Consider the following 22,612-nt stretch of genomic DNA (forward strand, 5'->3'; position numbering starts at 1 on the left):
GCGTTGGGCTCCCTGCAAGGAGCCTGCTTCTCCCTCTGCTTATGTCTCTGCCTGTCTCTCTCTCTGTCTCTCATTAATAAATAAATAAATAACCTCAAAAAATAATACTAACATTATTATTATACATTCTAAGTGAAAAACTGAGATGCAAGAGCTCTTAGGGAGGGAGCCACAAATAAAGACAATGGGAAAGAATATTTGAAATTAGGACCACATTCACGTGCCTCTTTGTATCTTGCTCATCTCCAATATTTGATGGGAAAAAAAAAGTTTAATATGCATCTCAAGTAAGAAAGAGTTTAGGAAGATAGAAGCAAGATCATCAGAGAAGACTTCACGGTCTAGAAGTAGGAAGAAAATGGCCCAACTGGGCTGGTGGGAAGAGAAATAGCGAAGCTGAGCCAGAGCCAAGGACTGGGTCTTTGAAAGGTCCTTGCCACAAAGTACTTCTCATGGGCGAGTTTTTCCATTGCCTGGAGAAGAACCAGTCTGTTTTCCATCCCCGCGTCTCCGCAGAATCCTCCACCACTACCCACTTTGTTCACGCCCTTTTCTACCCTGTAAAGCTGTTCCTTCTTTCTTCTCCTTCCAAATCCTGCAGGACTCCGCTCCGTTCCCACTTCCTCTGGGCCACTCCCTAGTGGATCTGTCCCTCTCCTACCTCCTCCGCCCAAGACCCCCATGTGGGCTGTGGTCAGCTCCATGCCACTTAGCACAAATTTGTCTGCATTCCTAGCCAGTTTGCTGTGGTTTCACACATGCAAGTCTTTTTCCCCAAACCAATCATAAGCTTCTCTCCCTGAGGGCAAGGACCACTTCTTTCATTGCTCTTGGGCCCAAGACTCTGAAAGCAATTAGACCCAAAGGAAACATGAAGGGTATGTAGAAGAGCTCTGAACAGCAAGGGACCCTTTGCACTAAGTCTTTCTACCCAGACTTTGGTGTCCCTAACCTATGCAGGCTCCCTTTTTCTCAGAGCCCTGGGACAAACAAAAATAGAAAAGAAAAAATGGCACAGTGTTCTTTTTCCACTTTGGCAACTCACTGTCCTCCTATTGGCCTGGATCTTAATCCCACCCCACGAAGCTCATGATTTTCCACTGACCAGGATAACTCCTGGGTTCTTCCGTTCTCCTTCCTTCACCAACAGAACAGCCATGGACAGAGGTGTCAACTAAAAGGGCTTTCCTCCTCGGGACCTCTCCAATCTGTCCCCTAACCACAAACAAGATGGCAGAGTCGGGTCGAAGTATGGATCCAAGTTAGAAATTAATGAGAATTAGTAGATGATTCTAAACTTAAAATTAAAAAACTAAGTGTAGAAGCACAGCATGGTGAGAGTTGACTGCAGCTTCAGTATAAAAAAAAATAACAAATGCTATTAAGAAAATGAAAGCAACCTGGACACATCAATAAATACCTAATGTCCAAAACGTTAGTGGTGATATTTCTCCTCTACTAAATGCATTAGTCAGACCAGAACTAGAACATCTGGGAATTTTTTGTTTGTTTTTTGTTTTTTGTTTTTGTAGGGAGGGCATAGACCATAGCCAGGGGAAGACAAGGTCAAAAAAAGCATCTATAAACCAAATCACAAAAAGAATGCTGGAAGGAACTGAAAGCATTTAGCCTAGAGGGGGAAAAAAAAGGTCTTTGGGGGATGTGATCCCTATTTTCAAATATTTGAAAAGTGTTCATGTCAGAAGAGACTATATATTCTATTACTCCAGAATAAAGGGAAGCAAATTTCAGTATGAGAAGAAAGTTCCATTAGTGCTCCTAAAAGTGTAATGACCTACTTTGTGAAGTAGGCCCCTGGAATATTAAGGAAACATGGCTTCTTGTAGAAGCCTGTTACTTTCTATAGGAGTTCAAGTGCTTTCTTGCTGCCCTAGGACTGTTGGGGATAACCCCACGGGGCACATAGGGACAGGAAAGCAAACTTGCTCCAACAGAACTGACTTATCCAGCTCGCCATCCGTTGGCCCAGCGAGGGTGCAGTGTTGTAGGTAAACCACACAGCATTAGGCTTGCTGATGGACTGACTCACCAGAAGACATGCACACCTCTGCCCCTAGGAAACAAAGAACAGTAGTCAAGGCAAATGCTTAATGGTATTCCAAAATTATTTTAGTCCCTGGAGGAAGCCCAGGCATCCAGCAAGGTGGTGTAGAGATATTCGAAGGCCTGAGGCGTCCACTTTGGTCTATTGCATCAAATTAAGAGTAGCTCCTGTTCCCTCTTCATTAGGCAGACAGACAGTAAGGCCAGAGCTTAAGAAGGTCAGGCAAAGGCTGCATGAAGCCCAGCTCTCTTACCACCATGTGACCTGATGCGCATGACTTCACCTATCCATGCCTCCCTGACTCACCCACAAAATAAGGATGTTGATCCTCAAGGTACTTGTGACGGTTAACTTTGTGTCAACTGATCTGGGCCATAGGGTGCCCAGATTTTGGGTCCAATATTGTTCTGGGTGTTTGTGTGAAGGTGTTTTTGGAGGAGAGTAACATTTAAATCAGTAGGTTGGGGACACCTGGCTGGCTCAGTGCTTGAGCGTTTTTTGCCTTTGGCTCAGGTCATGACCCCAGGGTCCTGGGATCGAGTCCTGCATCAGGCTCCTCACAGGGAGCCTTCTTCTCCCTCTGCCTGTGTCTCTGCCTCTCTCTGTGTCTCTCATGAATAAATACATAAAATAGTTTTAAAAAATTAAAAATAAAAATAAATAAATAGATAAATCAGTAGACTGAGTAAAACAAATTGCTCTGCATAATGTGGGTGGGTCTCATCCAATCAGCTGAAGGTCTAAATAGAATGAAAGGCTGACCACCCTCAACCTAGCAAGAAAGAATCTCTTGCCTGAAGGTCTTTGAACTGTGACATCAATTCTTCCTGATTCTATAGCATCCTGCTGATCTTGGGACTTGAACTGGGACATTGGCTGTGCAGATTTGGGACTTGTCAGACTCTAATCTCATGAGCCAATTCCTTTTAATGAATCTCAATATATGATAGATAATAGATTATATAGATGATATATAGATAGATGATAGACAGATGATAGATAGATAGACAATAGATAGACTGAGTGAGTGAGTGAGAGCCTTTGTCCAAACTCGAGACATGTCATCCCTTCAACCCATTACCTCCTCCTTTTTTAGAGTGTCTGCCTTTCTAGGCCTGAAATCCTTAGCTAAGTCTACCATCCCCGTTTAAATCACACCTACCATTCCAGAAGGGTTCACATCTCCCTCACTCCCACCTGACATTGTCTGACCACCCACCCCAGCCACTGTGATCATCCCTGTTGCCACTTATAAGACCTTCACACATCCTTCGCATAGTCTATCTCCTTCAGTGTGTTCCCACTGCCTATTCTGATCCCTTCTCCATGATCCTCAAGGACAGAGACCCCTGTGTCTTGCATCTCAGCACCTCAGGTGGTCCCAAATCTGTTCAATTGCTTCAACCAAATGACTAGCACCCTCACAGCTCCTCAGCCACCAGCAACCCCTCAGTTTTTTTCTAACCTGGATGTGTATCAGAATCACCTGGGCCTCACTGAAACCTCCAGATTTGAAATGGGGCCTTGGAATCTGAATATTTTTTAAAGGGTCTCAGATAATTGTGATGAGTGGCTGGGTTTGTGGGGGGCCATTGCTTTTAGTGATATAGAAACATTTTCCTGGGGCCTTGGGCTCTTCCCCAGAAGACTTCGTTCATCCAAGAACATGTTGTTAAGCCCATCCCCCATTGCCCTGTGGCACCACGTGCCAATCTCCTGTCCCTCGCCTTTCCTTAGGCTGCCAGGTCCTCCAAACGTACTTCTTTTGTCACTCCCACCTTCTCCTTCCCTTCCATGTCACCACCTTGTGCACCCCAGCTCCAGGCCCCTACCGATGGACCCTCACTCTGGCACTGTCTCTGGCCTGGCCTTCCTAACAGCATGCTTCCCCAACAATGACCTATGGGGAGTTACAGAAAATTCCTTAGTCTATATGCTGACTATTTCAGAGTGGTTCATCCTTGTGTTTGTTCCAAGATAAACACTCAAGAATATGACTGATTAGGTATAATATACCTAAAAATCTATTTGTGGTCTCTCTTATCTCACAATAGTTTCTCAAATGAGGAAGGGGGAATCCTCATTTAAAGAAATTTAGTGCCTTTGAGAGCATGAGAGGGGTTTCAAAAAGATGTAATCTTACTAAATGAGATCTCCCATTCGAAGAGCTGGTGGCCTTTATCCCTGCCTGTTTATGACATTTAATGTGCCTGACATCTAGAATAGCAGGGCTGGAAGGAACCTTCGGTGCCATCTTATCCAAGGGCTCGGAGATTCACAAAAAGTTCTTAGACTACAAATCAAGTGCTTAAAACTTTCCTTAAAATTTTGTTGTCAGAGCCCACACCTTTGTCTTGTCCACCAGGAGATGGAAACAACTCTCCTCTCAGGCGGTGTTAACCCTGCACACATCCTTGTGTTTCAGGGATTCCATCAGAGGTCAACTGATTTCCCGTGGCGGGTTTCTCAACGGTGGCACTACCAACATTACGGACCCGATAATTTCGTGTTGTAGGGGGCTTTCATGGGTGCTGCAGGCTGTTGGGCAGCATCTCTGAACTCCGTTCACTAGAGGCCACCAGCACTCCTTCCCAGCCCCTTGGGGAGAGGACAAAGTGGTTCCCAGAGAGAATGTTCTAGACAGTCCTATCCTCTAGGAATCCACCATCCAGATGGGACATGGGCATCTCCACCAACACTCACCAAACCCTGTGATAAGCTCTGACAGGCCAGGGGGAGGTCCAACCCAGCCGAGAAGAGTCAAAAAAGGCTTCACAGTGGGGGGACCTTGGGGGCAAGTCTTAAAAAAATAAGAAGGCCTTTCCAGAGGAGGGGTATTTTGGACAAAAGGAAGAGCTTGCACCCAAGGCGTGGAATTGCCTGTTGTTTCCCTCGAAGAGAACCATTCAGAGGAGCTGGACCTTAGAGTCGCCGGCGAGAAATGACAAAGGTAGCAAAACTGAACCAGATCTTTCAGAAGCTCCAGGTTAAGATCCCTGAACTGTACTGTCCTTTCTGAGAGCCCAGCCAACGCTGGAATTCTCTGACCGTAACTGCCGTGGCCTTAACCCAAGAGCTCCACGTCCAGGTGTGCTCAAGTGAGGAGGCGACCTGCCAATAAAAGGGTGGACGTACTGCGACAGAACCAAACGTTCTGCCAAAAAAGAGAAGCTGCCTGTCAGGAGCCATTGCTTCTGGCCTTTCCGGGGGTCTCAGGGGCCCTCACTCCCCAGTCGGCCTGCCTCCCTCCCAGCCTCTGTGCCCCTTCCCCTTGTCACCCACCCGCTCCCGGGTCCCCCTGCATGTGCAGCAAAATAGCTGCAAATCTGTAGAGGTACGTTTTCTCCACGTGTCAACTTCCCTTCCCTCCATCTCTCCCCTGTGGCTCACTCGGGCCTTGCCCGATGCAGGCGCTGTCGGTGTGGACGGCGGATGGAGAAAATGACCTCTGGAAGACCCCTCCAGCTGACATATCTGATTCTATATCACTGAGGAAACTGAAGAGAGGAAAATGTTTATTACAATCAGCGAGACCTAACAAGGGGTGGAGACAGGGGGAGCGCCTGAATTCCAGGCTCTCCCCACGGACAGAGGGTGGAAAAACCCAGGCCTCCCGGCCTGGACATCATCAGATCCCGGCCTCCCCAGAGCCAGGAATCAGTGGAAATGTATATATATTTTAATACACCCTTATTACCAATAAAAACAGTGTTACATCAATACAGGGGTTGGCTGAAACGCGTCCCAGCTCCACTAAACGGGGAGCGCATCGCAGCTCCTATAATAATATCATGCAAGGCAGTCCCTCTGCCAAAGGCAGACGGAGGGGAATTCACACTGCCAGAGCAAATCTGTTCTTCATCAGCCTTTCAATATTTGAGGAAGCCCGGGACATTTTTCTGCGATTGAAGCAAATTGCCAGCTGCCAATACTATGATTTAATTCCCTCTTCTATCCCCCCCCCTCATTTGAAACAGTTGCCACAAGCACTTGGTGGGTCGTGAAGCTCCAGGCATAGCCCACCTTGTCCCTACGTGGGAGGGAGGGACGTGCCAGTGGGGAGGGCAGGGAGAGGGGAAGGGTGGTGTCAAAGGGAGATGGGAGAGGAGTGGGAGGGGAGGAGCAAGAGGGCAACAGAATGAGGAGAAGGAGAAAGTACAGGAGAAGCAGAAAAGTGAGTTAGGGAAGGACAGAGGAGAACGAGAAGAATGTGGGGGAGGGAAGATGAGTAGAGGAGAAATCACAGCTGAGGGACCCCTGGGTGGCTCAGGGGTTGGGCATCTGCCTTCGGCTCAGGGCATGATCCTGGGGTCCTGGGATTGAGTCCTGCATTGGGTTCCCTGCATGGAGCCTGCTTCTCCCTCCGCCTGTGTCTCTGCCTTTCTCTGTGTGTCTCTTATGAATAAATAAATAAAATCTTTTTTTTAAAAAGAAAGAAAGAAAAAAAGAAATCACAGCCGAAGAACAGAACAGAGAATGCCAAAGTCAGACGGGAAAAGCCTCGAGACTGTGCAGTTCAGTTTCCTCTGAGGGACAAAGTGTTTGCCCAAGGCCATGGAGACCCGGGGGAGACCAGGCGCTCCGGACTGCAGTCCGGTGCTGTCCCCTCTGCAGCAAGCAGAGAGCAAAGTGAAGAAAGGGGAATTAAGCCTGTTACGTATGCGTGTGTCCGCCTGCGGCACTGGGCTTCTTCAAACACCTGCATTGTCTGATATAATCTAATATTCCAAAATCCAACATGATCTCATGTTCATGGTGTCCTGACAGTTAGGTCCTGGGAGCTTCTAATGAAATGCACCTGATAGACCTTGAGGACACTCTGTGCTCCCTCATCCAGTTGTAAATGATAGACTCTAAGCCCCCTGAGGCTTCCGGCTTCCCAGGGTGGTGGTACAGTGGCAAGGCCCACCCCTCGAGTGCCTGGAAATCCCGCGCTCCAAGCTGGCGGTTCCAGCTTTGGAAGCCCCAGACAGCCTCTCAGAAACGAGGGTCTTTCTGGCTTCGGCCTTCGTTACTAGTGTTTAATCTTGTCATTTAGTTAATAGTATCATGCCAATGTTGATTTATTTCGATAATGGCTCTGTGGTTGTATAAGACATTAATATTAGGGGAAGCTGAGTCAGAGATCTATAAGACCTTTCAGTACTATTTTTGTAATTCCAGTAACATTCTTTAAAAAAAAAAAAATCTTTCATCATAACTTCAAAGACCAGGTTTGAATTTAGAAGTGGCGGTAAGTCTCTGGGTCCCAGCCTCTGGACTCTGGCTGATGGCTCGGCTCTCTTCTCTTCCCTCCTCCAGCTCCTTTCCATACAAGGAGACACATGTGGATGCTGTAGGTTGCTTGCCCAAACCCAGGCTGTGGCCCCCTGATCCTGCAAATAGCCTCTCCTTTGCCATCCCCGTGGCACACTGACCGTGGAGTCCACCCCTGGGAAGATAGACCCAGGGAAGGCTCAGGGCCTTTTGAGCAGGAAATTTTCAGAGTTTCAGGTACCAGAAACATGGTCTAGAAGCAGGTGTGAGCCACAGGCTCCAGGGAGGCCCATCTTTGGCATTGCCTCCGAGAAGGGGCATGGTTAAGGATGGAAGCCTTATCAACTTTGTCTCCATGAAGACAGTGTCTGCACTCACTGTAAGGAGGGAGGTCCTATACATTCAGATCCTAATCAGATGCCCCACACACCCCCAGCCCCTTTTAGGAAGCATCCCCAGAATCACTTCACATCACCTCCCTGAACTCCTACTGATTCCCTGATTATAATTCTTTGTGTTCAACCTGTGTCTCATCCACTAGATTGAGAATTTCTCAAAGGCAAGGGTTGTGTCTCATGTACCCCTGCACTCCCAGCCCCAGGTCCGGCACATAGATAGGTGTTATTAATGGAGAGTTACATCACCATATCCTCCAGAGAGCCTGGAGAGCATAGCAAAGAGGTCAGGAGATTATGTTGCCTGGAATCTCACAATCTGGAGTTCAAATCTGACTCACACATTTAATTGCTTATATGACCATGAAAAAGTTACTTAATCTCTCTGAGGCTTAGCTTTCCTGCCTGAGCTGTTGTCAGAATTAAATGAGGCAATGCTGTTGAAGCACTTGGCAGAGCTGCAGGTATTCAGCAAGCACTCCATAAATGTGATGGACGGGAAGATCCGGCTGCCAGGATCATGGGCTGGTCCGTGGATGAGCTGGTTTGCTCACACCTCAATAGCTGTCTCACAATTATCTTCAAGTACAGGGAAAGCCTAAGGAGAAGACTGACGTGCCCCACGCACTCCTGAAAGAAATCACCCCGGGTGCCTCCCAGCCCCAGCAGCCGGGTCAGCACCGTGCCGCGGCCCTCCCAGCCCACTGCTGACTGATGGAGCCCTAGACGCTTTCCAGAGAGCTGACACTCTATCGTCTCCGGCTCTGGCCATCATATTTCAGGGTGGCTGGTGACAATGCTGAGACACATTGGGAGCTGACAAACAAGAAAAGGCTGTTTTCAAGAGATCAACACATCAACACCTGTTAGTCAAAACTAACTAACTCCAGCAGCCCGGGAATGCCAAGAAAGAAAAAGACATGAAAGATGGATCCCTGGATGGTAGTAACAGAGACTGAGGTCTTGGAGCCGATGGCCTTGTGTGGTCACTAGCCTGGTGTGTGGGGAGAGGGTAGCAGTCCCTGAGGAGGTGTAGGAACGAGGTCAGGAGGAGAGTGGAGCAACTCCAAGCTAGACCAAATCAATTCCAATTGCAATTAAAATGACAAGAAGCAGAAGGAGTAAGAAAGTCAAGGGTAAAATCAAATCAAACCCCACATTTAAAAAAAAAAAAAGGTTTGTAAGAGAATAAAATGTAAGCAAATTAAATTCACATAGAGGAATTTTGCTGGATAAAGTTCAGGTCTGAAATACAAACAGTTACAGATGTAACTAAGTGTAGGCATTCAGGGTCTGATTCTGGGGCAGTAAAGCAGTGATGTTCTAGAAAAGAACATCCATCTTACTCATCATCCCTCCCACCCCACCAGTGAAACCCTGCTTTGCAGCATTTGCTGGTTTCCATGGTGTGAACATTTGAGGGGGGGGGGGGGTGTGCAAAGGGAGAGAGAGAGAATCCCAAGTAGGCTCCATGCTCAGCACAGAGCCCAACGCAGGGCTCGATCTCACTACCCTGAGATCACATCCTGAGCCAAAACCAAGAGCCAGACGCTTAACCAATCGAGCCACCCAGGCACCCCTGAACACACTTATTTAAAATGAGTTGTTTATCTTGTTGTAACTGAATTGTAAGAGCTCTTTGGTTACTCTGGATACTAGTCTTTTGGCAAATATTTTCTCCCAAAGTATAATTTGCCTTCTCACTTTCTTAGTAGTGTCTCATGACAAACAGAAATTTGCTTGTTTGTTTTTTAGTTTTGATGAAGTCCAATTTATCAATTTTTTGTAGTTATTAACATTGTGGTCTGCCTAAAAAAAATCTTAGCTTACCCCACAGTTACAAAGTTATCCTCTCATGTTGCCCATTAGAAGCTTATTGTTTTAGCTTCCACATTTAAATATATACCCATCTCAGATTAACTTATATTTTTGGTATGAAGTAGGGGCCAAGAGTCTCCTTTTTTATCCTATGTATTTATATCCAGTTGCTCCAGTACTTTGAAAAGACCATTGGTGCCTTTGTTGAAAAACAAGTGACCGTGTAGACGTGAGTCTAGAATCTACACCTTTCCAAAGCTGGTCTGCCCATCCAGGCACCTGAAATTTCATCATTACAGATAATTATCTTTGTCATTTGCATGATCTGAGTCTTTAAAATCCCAAAGATCTGTCTGTGAAACACCTAATTAAGCTCTGTTCTCAATTTATACCTTAGAGTCCTGGCTTTCATTAAGTCCCAGGTAGTAGATAGAAATCCCCTAGGCCAGAAGTCAGAAAACCTCGCTTATCTTGGTTCCAGGTCAGCAAACATCCACCGAGGGCCTGCTTTCTCTTTGCCAGACAGGGTGCTTAGATGTGTTGGGGTTGGGGGGGAATGGGAAAGACTGAGAAACACATTCCCTGTCCTGAAGGCCTTCACAGCTGGGCTGCAGCTCAAATGGCCTGAGACCACCTCCACTGACTCTATGCCCTACAAAGAGCCCTGGAACTCAGAATGGAGAACTGGGAGGATTTTTTGCCTTGCTGGTAGCTTCAGGAATTCTAAGACATCCTAGTCAGTTCTGAACCAGGTCTTATGGACCTTAAATTTCTCCACTGTTGAAGAAAAATTTAAAATAGCCTCATCCCTGAGATAATTCAGAGAAGGTTCTTAGCTCTGAACTTGACATCTAATGATTGCTTAATAAATTAGCTTAATAAATTAGCTATTGTGATGATGACGATGATGATGATAATGATGATGATGTTAATTCCTCTCAGGGCTGTGATAAAAATAAAATTGTAGGAACACAAAATCTCTGGGTTGGAAGGAAACTTCCCACTGGAAATCAGTGGCTAATTATCAGATTTGCCTGGAGATCTTATTTAAAAATACCATTTCCCAGGCACCAGCCCAGGATTCCATTCTTTTTCCTTAGATAAGGCTTGGGAACCTATATTTGGAACAAAAATCTCCAGATATTCTATGATCAACCAAGTTTAGAGGCCACTGTCCTCTGGGACAACCAAGAAGAGTGGTAGGCATGGAAGGATGCCTACATTGAGCTAGAAATACTGTTATTATACAAATGTAATTGGTTAATGAGATAAAATGGCTATAGCTGTCAAATACTTTCCAGAAGAACAGCTAGCACCAGGCAAACCCAGGGAAGGAAACGGCATGAGATAGGAGGGGGCTGGAAAGGAAGGTGGTTGGGTGCCAGAGACACATTTCAACTATTTCACAATTTTACCTGGGGCTAGGCCCTGCTTAAGAACCAAAACCAATTTGCATCAAGTTGGTGATGGATGAAACCAACAGGTCTGTTAGCCAATTCAAACTCTAATACTAAATAAATAAATAAATCAGGCCAAAAACTAATCGAGTGCAAGATAAGACAAGCTGATATTGCAAACTCCTTGAAACATGGTTTTAAGGAACAGTAGCAAATTTCAAATTCTGACTGAGGAATGGTGACCCAGCAGGACTGCTGAGAGTCAGGGCATCTCCAGAGTTGTGCAAATCCTACAGATGACAGGCCAAAGAAAATTGATTTCGAGATGGAACAAAGCAGGGAGGGATTGGGACTGATTTTGTCTGCAATAGAATTTTCCATGGGTCACTCAGATTTCTTTTTCTTTTACAAATTTCAGGGTAGGTGAGCAGATGGCTAGAGCACAGGAAGAGAGGAACAAAGGATCTGGCTGAGCAGAAATAGGGTGAAAGTCCTATAGGTCATGATTGAGACCAGGAAGCAGAATGATCCCACCCTAAAATCTCCAAAAAGGACACTCACAAGTAGACAGCCTCACAGTTAAGGAGGAGAAGCTCTGGGCTGGGATGCACAAGGTCTTGCTTCAGCCGGTAACATCCAGAATGACCTTGGGTAAACCAATTCCATTCCCTTGACTCAGTTTACACATTGTCACTGGTTGTTCATCACCAGACCCTACAGTCATGACCCCTAAGGTCCCTTGAATATTGGATGGCTATTTCTGGTTCACTAGGCCTTACTGAAAACTTAGGCAGCCCACTGGGATCACCAAAAATTGCTTATCCACAAAGCTTCTTTCACTTTTCCTCATATCCACTTGTGCTTCTCAGGATGGGTGGCTCAGCGGCATGGAGCTGGGGAAGAGATGGTTCCGTGGGTCTCCTGCCCAGCAGCAAACCTCACCAAACCTGAGTAGGACATGGTCTCAGAAGAGCTGCTGGGGTCTCTGCTAACACTTGTCCCACCTGCCTCACCCCCAGTTTCCATCTTCACCTCCTCATCTGGGCTAGGGAAATGGGGACATGTCCACCAAGGGCATTTGTGCTATGGAGAAAGAGAAAGTTGAGAAAAGACACAGCGACCACTGCCTTGCATGTCCAGAAAGCCTGTAGCATACAGCATATTTACTTTTACTGTCATAAGCAGACTCTGGAATGGCAAGTCCACAGTTACAGGAAACCAGAATATTTGGCAGATAAGCTCCAATTCCAATATTTCAGTATTCACTTTTAAGAGTTAAATATGGCACTAATATTCTCTCTCTTTCTCTTATACACACACACACACACACACATACACAAACACACACACACATACACTGTTGACACCAAGCCCTACCACAGCAACAAATCCCAAGAAGAACCCCTAACAGGAGTTGGAGAAGAAGTTGATTTTGTTCCTTTGAGTGTTTTCCCTGCCTTATTTGAATTGTTTCATGGTGGGGTGACATCAATCTTAAAGAGTCTTATTACCAACAAGGCTGCCCAGGTGACTTCCTAGCCCATATCACCCTTATGAAAAATGGCAAGACTGACTTGTTCAGTTGAATCCCTGGAAATGGTGAGGCCTCCAGAACTTCCCTCCTCATAGTACACATGCCACCATCTTGAGGGCTGCAGTGGAAGTTCAAATGAATCCTAATCATTGTGACTGTAATCATGATGATGTGGATGATCTGTTGAAACCAGCATTTCAAAAGAACAACCCTTTAGACACTCTGTCGTTCTTGGAAACATTCCCATCTTTCCTTGGGTCAAGCTCACTGCCATGGTGGTTGGTATAAAGAGCAGGGCAGTTCTACACTTTGAGACTCACGGCCCTCTGTCGGCAGGTCACCCATCTGACTCACCTAAGGAAACCTGAAATATTGTCTATCCTTATTTCCAGTGCCTGGCATGATTGTTCGTACACATCAATGCAACAGAATTCCAGAAGACACTAAGACATAGTCAAATTTAACCTGCATGAACAGACTCAAAGACAGCTAAGTCAAGAGTAGATCTCTAACAGAGTCATCTAGTACTTTTGTCCCTTTGTTAAGAACAGTTAGAGTATTTTTCCTTTGTTTCTAATTTGAATCTTCTGGCTATTTTCTTTTTTTTAAGATTTTATTTATTTTTTAAAGATTTATTTATTATGAGAGACACAGAGAGAGAGGCAGAGACATTAGACAGAGGGAAAAGCAAGCTCCTCGCAGGGAGCCCGATGTGGGACTCAATCGCGGGACCAGGATCACACCCTGAGCTAAAGGCAGACACTCAACCACTGAGCCACCAAGGCGTCCCTCTTCTGGCTGTTTTATGAGCTCACTTTCTCCTTTTGAAGGAAGAAGAAAGAGGGTTCCCTAGTAAACAGAGAAGAGCTCGCTCAAATTCTTTATTTTATTTTTTTAAAGGAGCAGGTGATAAGGGGCAGAGGGAGAGGGGGAGAGATAAAATCTCAAGATGGGCTCCACACTCAGCATAGAGACCGATGCCAGGCTTGGTCTCCGCAACCCTGAGATCACAACCAGAGCTGAAACCAAAAGTTGGATGCTTAACCAATGAGTCACCCAGGTGCCTCCCAAATTCTTAATATTAAAACTATTCATAACCTGGAAAGACATACAGAATTCCTCAAACTGTATTGCCTATTACTTATAAAATGTCTGTAGGCTCAGTCTTCTAAACGTACATATTTCCCCATATTTTGAGAGATACGTCTCCCAAATCCCTTTTTATAGTCATAGTCACATTTGATGTATTCCCAAGGTCTCAAAATCTCAAATCTACTATTGTTGGTAATGAATCCAGAGGCTGCTCTACCAACAGAGGGTCTATATAAATCCGTTCCACAAGATACACATTCTTATCCAGGAAGGATCGGACTCACTGTACACCACGTGTGAGCACCATGTATTTGAAATATTTGCCATTTTTCCAGATAAGAATTCAAGCAGTTAACTTCGTTCCACAGCCAATATTCTTCACGCAGTAACAACCAAATGGCCATATGGGAATCTAAATTGCTGGAGCTTGGTGTTTCACCCTGTGGGTGAAGACTGTGCATGCACACAGGAAATTTTTCCATCCTAGACCTCCTGGAAATGCCAAAATCTGTTCTGTCCTCATCTTAAGTGAACTGAATTATAAGCTGGAACTGTATCAGTTCCTTGAAGAAGGAGGTGTGCTAGGTACATTCCATCCCCAGATCAAATTAAACAGTTTACTCCAAAGTGATCTTCTTTCATGCACACCAAGGCTCATCTGAGTTGCCCTGCAGTAAGCACAGACTCTGCTCCGTGGGAAAAAGCCCCCTTTGGCAACACATAGCCCCTCCTCTGAATCGTGTTCGTTTCCCTTGCAGATTTTGTTTATTCTTATAATTGAGGGATTGTTAAATGGATATTCTCTTTTATTTCTCCTGTTTCCTCCCCTCAGCACACCTGGCTCTACATCTCCGTAAGCCATGAAGGAGAGAATGATTCTCAAGGGTCAGGAAAACTAGATAACCTAAAGCAAGTTCTTTGGACTTGGGAGGGTATGCCAAGCCCAAGGAGAATTGGAGAGAAATTTCACAGTCAGAGTCACAAGTGGTTAGAACTGCATGGTCATTGGGCTTCACCTGCCTGCCCCCTGGGTTTCTGTCACAGGAGTGCAGGAGCCCTCTCCCACCCTCTTTAGAAACCAGTCCTTCTCAGAGTCTGGTCACTTATAGGTGCTGTAAAGAGTGGAATAGGAACGTGGGAACTCCCTCAGCCATGTTTGATTGGCTCCATCATCTTGGTCCTTTGGGTGGTTTTAAAATCAGTTTTCAAATATCTTTCCAACTTACCCATTTCCAAAGTTGTAAATGTCAGGGATCCCTGGGTGACGCAGCGGTTTGGTGCCTGCCTTTGGCCCAGGACACGATCCTGGAGACCCGGGATCGAGTCCCACGTCAGGCTCCCGGTGCAGGAAGCCTGTTTCTCCCTCTGCTTATGTCTCTGCCTCTCTCTCTCTCTGTGTGTGACTATCATAAATTAATTAATTAATTAATTTTAAAAAAAAACAAAGTTGTAAATGTCAACAACAGAGACTCAATTACATTAAACAAATCATGTATATGTAATTTGATTGCTTAGTATCTGAGATCTTCCTTGCTGGAGTATGAACAGCCTGAAGAATGAGAGCATGGCTTTTACTTCTGTATCTCCAGATCTTAGCCCAGTGACTGGCACATAGCAGGTGCTCAATACAGATAGTTAAGTGAATGAATAGACCAATGAATGGAGGCTCAACATAGACCCAGCACAAGCTAGGCAGACCTTGGGCAGAAGCAAGGAAGGGAGAGAGGGAGGGAGGGAGGGAGGAAAAGAGGGGAAAAAAGAAAGAAAAAAAGGAAAGAAGTAGCAGCATAATGTACAGCACTGGTTCTCTAGAAAGATAAGATTTTCCTGCATGAAATAATTAGGAAACAATAAAATCCAATGTATCTCATTCCCTTCGTTGGCAGACAAATCAATCACATAAAAAAAAAGTGAAATTGAATTTTCACAGGCAGAAAAAGAATGTGTGTTTGCTTGGGTGGTGGGGGAGCAGAGGGGAGGGTCAGGGAAGGAAGGTAAAGACATATAGTCTACTGCCAAAGAAAAAAGGGTTGCACGCCTGCTTTCCCAGGTCAGCCATCCCAATTCATCAAACTCACTTAATTGCTGTTGTCTGGACTCCTTTTTGCCTGAGTAAATGAAACCTAAAAGATTTTTTGAGTTTCTACCCTTGTTTTCTTAGCTCTTCTGAATGTGCTGTCAGCCAAAGGCATTGGCCGCACCCCTCTCTTTCAACACTCTCCAGGGGTTTGTTCTGTTTATCCAGCAAACAACTGGTTTGCAGCAAAGACTATCTCCAGCTTTGGGGAAGCTGCCCTGTTGGCTTGCTAACCTGTTTGAGGAGCTGACAAAATCAATGTTGCCTGTTGGAATCCTCAGGAGCCATACAGGTGCCTCCAAGCTCCTCACTCTTCTCCTTCTTGGATGATCAATCCATCCCCTCCGCAGGTGGAGGAGACTGATGAGACCCCCTTGCCAGTTCTTGTGCTGGCCTCCTGGCTGTCGTGGCCAGGCTATCGATTTAATTCCATCGCTAGATCATGAAATTAGCTACCTGTTGATGGCAGCCCCATCCATTTGACTTGCACTTCTTAGATTACACGCTGAGTATAAGGCATTTCTGTTAAACGTCTAGAAACCCATCGAATGTTGCAGAAGTCTATGCATGTACACACACAGAAACTCAAACACACACACAAACACAACCTGAAAAATCCCGTTTCTCACGGGATTCTAAAGCCCTGCTTCTCCTGAAGAAGCCCTTACACTCTGCACAGGGCTTATGCTTCCCAGTCTTAGAAACCGCTTTGAAAGGAACTGCTTTGAAAATTGAGCAAACCAAAACCATGGTGGTAGGGAGGAAGGTCACCTTGTGTAGATTAAAAGAGAAGGCATGTTCCAGTTAAATGCCTACATATTTTGTCATTGTCTAGATTGATTGTGACATTCCAGCAACACAAATATTTTTATCTTTGAGTTCTATGTAACGTATATATAAATCTTACATATTTGTTCAACATTTACTGCCATTATTTATCATGGTCTGAGAGCACTGCAGATGTTAGGTTGATGCTATCTGTTTTACATCAAAAACTTAGTCTAGAAGGTAAAAACCCAACTCTGAGTAATGACTCCAGACACAGAGGTTTCCAAACCTAACTGCACATTAGATTTATCAAGAAAATTTTTTTTTTATTTTGATTGCAGTTCCCACCCCTGAATTTCTGATTCTGAATCTATCTCTGGGAGGGAGTCGTAGACTCTTTGCTTTTAACCACATTCCTTGGTGATTTTTAGCAACCAGCTTAGCCCTGTCACAAGTAGCAGAGTAAGGACTCAACAATCTAGTAAATGTAGCTACAATTATTAGCAGGGTCTTCTGGATGGAACAGCATCTGTCAGCTCCCCAGATCTCTCTGAAATCCGTACTCCCCAGGATCTATGAGAACAAGGTGAGGGAAACTCTGCATTCCTGGGACATGGGAGAGACCTCAGAAAAGGCATTCCTTGAGTGAAGACCCTGAAAGATCTTCATGTAGAGATCAGCTCATTCTGCTTCTTTCAACAGTGTCAACTTCTTCCCGTACGTCATCCTTTTCAAACTGTCCTACCTGCAACGCTTCCCGTGGACATGAGGGAAAAAATGAAACCCTGAAAGATCACTCAGGATTGCTCCAGAGATCCCCCCCCCCCACAACAAACGTGTTCTGAAATGACCTTTTCTGCTGTTTGCTCCAATTCAACATCTACCCAGGCTGTAACTTTTCTCCTTTTCTCCATCCCTAAAAGAGAGCAATGAGGACAATCATGAACCTAACATAAGCCTCTTGTCACTTCATTCTGCATCAGAAAACCCAAGAAAAGCTCAGAGGCCAAAATCCTTCCTCCTCACACCCTTCATATCCCCCTCCTTCTGGACATTCAAAGAGTAGATGAGAGAGATTCTGGGAATCCTTCCAGTTCTCACTTCTTTATCCTCTACTCTGGCAACATTCGTATCTTGCTCTCTGCTTGCTTTTCTCTGCAGTTTTCTTTTATATGCTGTGCAGACCACCAGCAAATCCTAAAATGCTATCCTTCAGCAAAGCAGAAACAGTTCAGTAGTGATGCTAACCTGACCTCATGTTGAGCTTCAGGCCCTCTCCTCTTTGAACCTCCTTCAGAATTTGTCAATCCAGGGACACAAACTCTTGTCTCTAAGTTCTTTATAGCTATGGTTCGTCAGCATCCACAAGGTCACTGACTGCCCTTCCCCATGACCTACAGCTGTATTTGTTTGCAGCCTTAAATAGTACTGGCTTCTCCTTCTAAACAACTTGCCTCCCTGCCCCACCTCCCACCCACCACTCCTCATCCTTCAGCTCTGGGTCAGCCAGTGGTAAGTCAAGGGCAAGTACAAAACAAATTTGCAGTTCTCCTTCCTGCCCCAGGTCTCTCTTAGTGCTAATTTTTTCCAGCTTTTTCCTTAATGCTCAGATATTTGTATCTGGGATTCCTGTCTCCAGATGTATTAGTTTGTGTGGTTCCAGGCTGGACTTTAAGTTCCTGTCTCTTCCCACCAAGAAAGAATCTCTAAATCTAGAAAGTTCCATCCTGGAATCTTTGCTGTTGTCTGCCAACAACTCTTATTCCAGAATCCACACATGTCTTGGAGAAGAGGTTGGGCAGGGGTGAAGCTCTGCTCCTCAATGGTTCAGGCTGCAAATATCCAGCCAGTCCATCACACAATACACACCAATATTGGCAACTGATATCATGGCTGCTACCACCCGTCCCTCTGACCTTCACTTGAGCAGAGAACTGGCTGTAGTGCCTCCCAAAATAATCTGCACCTTAAACTGAGACTTACAAGGAGTCCTATCTCATTTTTTCCTAAAATTCCAAATCTGTAACATCTACAGAACTCCTTTTATCCAATTATTGAGTTATTCTGTGGATGGAAAAAAAAAACAGTGGAAAAGAAGACCAACTTGTCCTTCATCTACCCATTAAGGTTTCCATGTTTTTCTCTTTTTTTCCTACCACCCAGGCTTTTGCACTTTGCCCATTGTTATCACAGTTTGGTTTTTCACAAGGGCTCTGGTGTGTATAGAAGTGATCAAGTTTGATTACAACTCCATATATTCACCATGCTCTTGAAATTAATGATGCCTTCTAGTTGCCATACTTCCCACCTTCCAGGGTCTTGGTGCTAAATATAGTCATCCAAGCACTCAAGGCAAGGCCTGTGGGTCTGAAAGTCTGTGATAAGGTGGCTCAACCTCACTGACTACCCAGCTCCCTCATGTGACATCCAGGGGATTCCCAGTTCTTTTGTACTAAGCTAAATCTGAATCTCTTTAGCTAAGAAAATGAAATCCAGCCATACAGCAGTTTTAGGAGTAAGAATGCACAATGAATCCAGTCACTACCATGTCACAGATTCTGAAAGTTGGGGAATTTCTGGTCTTTGGAATGTCAGTGGGCCAAAGTGACAAACGGATTGTTCTTTTCCATCTGGGTAGTTGGCATCATGTGGACATAACTGGTATCTGATTCTACTGCCTTGACAAATACTGAAACTATGCAGACCAAATTTTATTACAATAGCCTCAAAGGGCTGTCCATTTATATCATGCTGGATTTTGCTGCATCAAAGACTTTGCAAAAGAAGAGGCCACCTGCTTAGAATTCCTGTTGCTGCCTGGAGAGTTTGAAGAGAGCCGTAAGGGTCCCCTGAAAAGCCAGTCCTCACATGCAGACCTTCAATGCCTGCCGTGGAGTGGCACATGCTAGCCGGCACCTTCCAACCAGAAGAGAAAGACCAAGAGATAGATAAAAAGAGAGACAGAGCAATTGAGCCCAAGCCACTCAGACCCCCAGGCTCAATCACCACACCCTAGTTACCCTGCAACAGAGTTTAACAGGCAAGTCCCTGATCCAGAATGTGTCCCAAGTATTCTGATCTAAATTCCATTGCCTACCTAAGTTCCCTATGCTTATCCAGAATTCCCAAATTCATCCCAAGCTGGAACTCTGGATTCTGGGCCTGTGTGAGGCTTTGTGACTAGTGAGCACTTCTGGCCTTGGGGGAACCCCACCTTCTAGTTTGGATCCTAAATCTTTCCTGTCTCTTCCAACTTGACAGATTTCTACCTTGCCCTCTGGACTCATTATAAAAACCCAGACTGCCGGGGGCCCCCAGGCATGAGCTTGCCTCGGTTCAGTGACCTGGAACTAGCTATTTTTGATGAAGGGCTAAGTTGTGTCATACCTTTCCTGAATTCCAATCCAAATTGTTGTTTTTAGAAGCTCACTAACAAAGAATACACAGCTGGAGAAAGTTATCTCCTTTCTCTGTGTTTTCTAATCTCCAAATTAAAAGCTAGAAATCACAGCTCCAATAAGGTATCTTGGCCTCTTGACAGGGTGACACACACACACACACACGTGCACACACACAAATTGTCCGTTATGAGATATAGTAGAAAAGACACAAGTCTGGATGTCCAGACTTATCTTGCTTGGTGACCTTAGGAAAATCACTTCACCTCTCTAGGATCGTGTGCCTGTGAGATCTAAGCAGTCACAGCCTTGCCAATCTGACCACCCATTTGGCTTAAAAGTAGGATTATAATTTGCATAAAATCACTTGGGTAACCCCTATGATGGTGAATTTAGGTGTCAATTTAAAGAGTGTTTTTGAATGACATTCACATTTAAATCAGAAGGCTTTGAGTAAGAAGCTCACCCTCTGTAATATGAATGGGCCTCATCTAAACAGTTGAAAGCCTAAACAGAACAAAAAGAGCAGTCTCTCCACATAACAGGGAGATCTCCAGCAGGCTGCCTTCAGACTTCATCTGCACCATCAGTTCTTTCTGGATCTCCAGCCAGCCCACACTGCAGATTTTGAACTTGCCAGCCTCCATAATTGCATGAGCCAATTCCTTATAATAAATCTATTTCTATATACAGGCACATCCTATTGGTTCTGTTTCTCTGGAGAACTCTTACTAACACAATCCCCAAGGACTGAGCATCTGTCGTGTACTCAGCCCCATGGCAGTCACTGGAACATATGGTTCTGCTACCAAGGAGTATGGAACCTTGTGGGAAAGACAAGACTAACTTGGATGAAATAATGCAGAACAACATACACAGTGGTGAGGTTGTGGGCCAGTTGCTGGTGCTGTAGCTCAGAAGAAGATCCAGAAGAAACTTCGAGGAGGAGATGGCACTTGTGCTGGGCCTCTAGGACAGCTGGAATTTCCTGAGGGAAAGAGAAAAGGAGAGATGGCCTGAAGGTAGTGATGTGTGTGGTTCCTCTCCTCCCTCTGTCTCTCCTGCCTCCATGAATGCCATCCCTGCCCCCACACATATCTGGGTCACATGGGCCTTGTCCTTTACTCCACCCAAGCACTCCAGTCTCCACTTCTTTCCCCTGCAGTCATTCATCTATCTTTAGAACCTAAATACTGAGAAATGTTCTCCTGCTTCCCAGCCCCACAGTGACCTTTCTAGTCCAGGCCACCAGTTTTGCTCCCTTGGACCACCAGTATGTCCCTTACACATTCACCCTTTCTTTAATCTTGCCCCTCCAACTCCTTGCTCCCCACAAAGCTGAGTGATTCCTCAAAAGTGAACACTGCATCATGCCTCTCTTAACTTAAAACTCTTCAGTAGCTCTTCATTTCCTACAGAATAGAATGCAAATTTAGTATGGCTGCACCATGCTATGCTCTAGCCATTGCTATGTCTGCATCCACATCACATGCTGCTCACCTTCTTTTATCTACTAAACAGCTCCCAGATCCTCAGAAATGCCATCTTTCCCACCTCCAGGCCTGTGCAAATGCTACACCCTCTGCCCAGAACCCTTTTCCCTTTCTTCAGCTACCTGGGTAGCTGTTTGGGTCTCAGTTCTTCTATTTTCCAGGAGAAACCGCCCCCCTAACTTCTGCAGATTTGTTTGGGTGTTTCCCCAGATACACCCTGTCCTCCATCTCTCCAAGCCCTTACCGTGAGTGCCAACTGATAAATTTTCTATCTTCCCAACTGAGCCTTAAGCTTTGAGACTGTGTCCAACTCACAACCCCAGAATACCCCCAAATACTAAAGTAAACGTGACAGAAATTCAAATGTTTTAAGTATGCTAGGTCTGTCCTATGCCCCCAAAATACACCAATAACAAGACAAGCCTGCCATCACAGAGCTCACACTCTAAAGACAATAAATGAGTGAATGAGGCATAAATGCAGTTAGAATTGTGAATAGGGCCATAAAGAAAAGAACTAGAAGGTTGTCCTAGAGTATTCTGGAGGAGCTAGAGCCGGAGCACCTACTTTAGACCCAAGTGGTAGGGAAGGTCATTCTGAAAAGCTGACCTTGAGCAGGGATCTGCAGAATGAAAAAGAGTCAGTCATGCAAAAACCAGGGAAGTGAAGTCTCTAGGCAGGAGAAAGCTGGGTATATTCTAGGACTATCAGAAGGTTAGGATGGCAGCAAAGAGGAAAAAGAACATATTCTTCTCGCTATTAAGCCCATTGCACCAGAGGCTTAAACCACAGCCACTTTATCGCCTGTGGGATGAGTCACTCAAAGAAGTGGTTTAGTTCCCTCCAGTGGGAAAGGTTGTTGGTAACAGAGGAGCCCCATACAGCGTTGCCTTTTCTAGAAAACATTTCAAAGCCTTAAAGGCCCTGCCTTGCAAGCTCATATTCCAATACAATGAGGTGAAACTGTTCTTATTTTAAATGTTCCATATGCTAAAATTAATTAACAACTAGCAAAGGAACAGGAATGAGATTATCAGTGACCCTTTTTTGTCTGGATGGGGAAAGGTGAGGATGGGAAGAAGACAGGACTTCTGGTGTCCTTCCGACCATCACATCAGGATGTGCCTCTTTGAGAAGATGGGCTCTGAATATATCCCTGGGATGAGGAGACCTCTTTCTAAGGATTAAGAGTCGGGGCTTCCCTTATGGCCATGGCATCCCAGCCACATCCACTTTATTCCAGGGCTACCTATGCACACTGGATCTGGAATGTCCCCTGTCGTCTGCTCGTGGGTTGGTTCCACCCTTTCCCTGCCCCA

General features: G+C 45.3%; 1 long non-coding RNA gene across 3 annotated transcripts in view; it reads right to left on the bottom strand.

The window, feature by feature from the left end:
• Positions 1 to 20,924, bottom strand: part of LOC112656729 (uncharacterized) — a 52,808-nt gene extending 31,884 nt beyond the window's left edge. For 2 of the 3 annotated variants that reach the window (XR_003134621.3, XR_003134622.3), the window contains exon 1: positions 20,676 to 20,924. This is a non-coding gene — a long non-coding RNA (uncharacterized LOC112656729). Of the gene's footprint in view, positions 1 to 14,783; positions 14,957 to 20,675 lie in introns of those variants that run through there. The other variant, XR_007408926.1, reaches the window with a different exon arrangement.
• Between the last annotated feature and the right edge of the window lie 1,688 nt (positions 20,925 to 22,612).

Source organism: Canis lupus, chromosome 37, assembly GCF_003254725.2.
Source record: "Canis lupus dingo isolate Sandy chromosome 37, ASM325472v2, whole genome shotgun sequence".
Taxonomy (NCBI): Eukaryota; Metazoa; Chordata; class Mammalia; order Carnivora; family Canidae; genus Canis; species Canis lupus.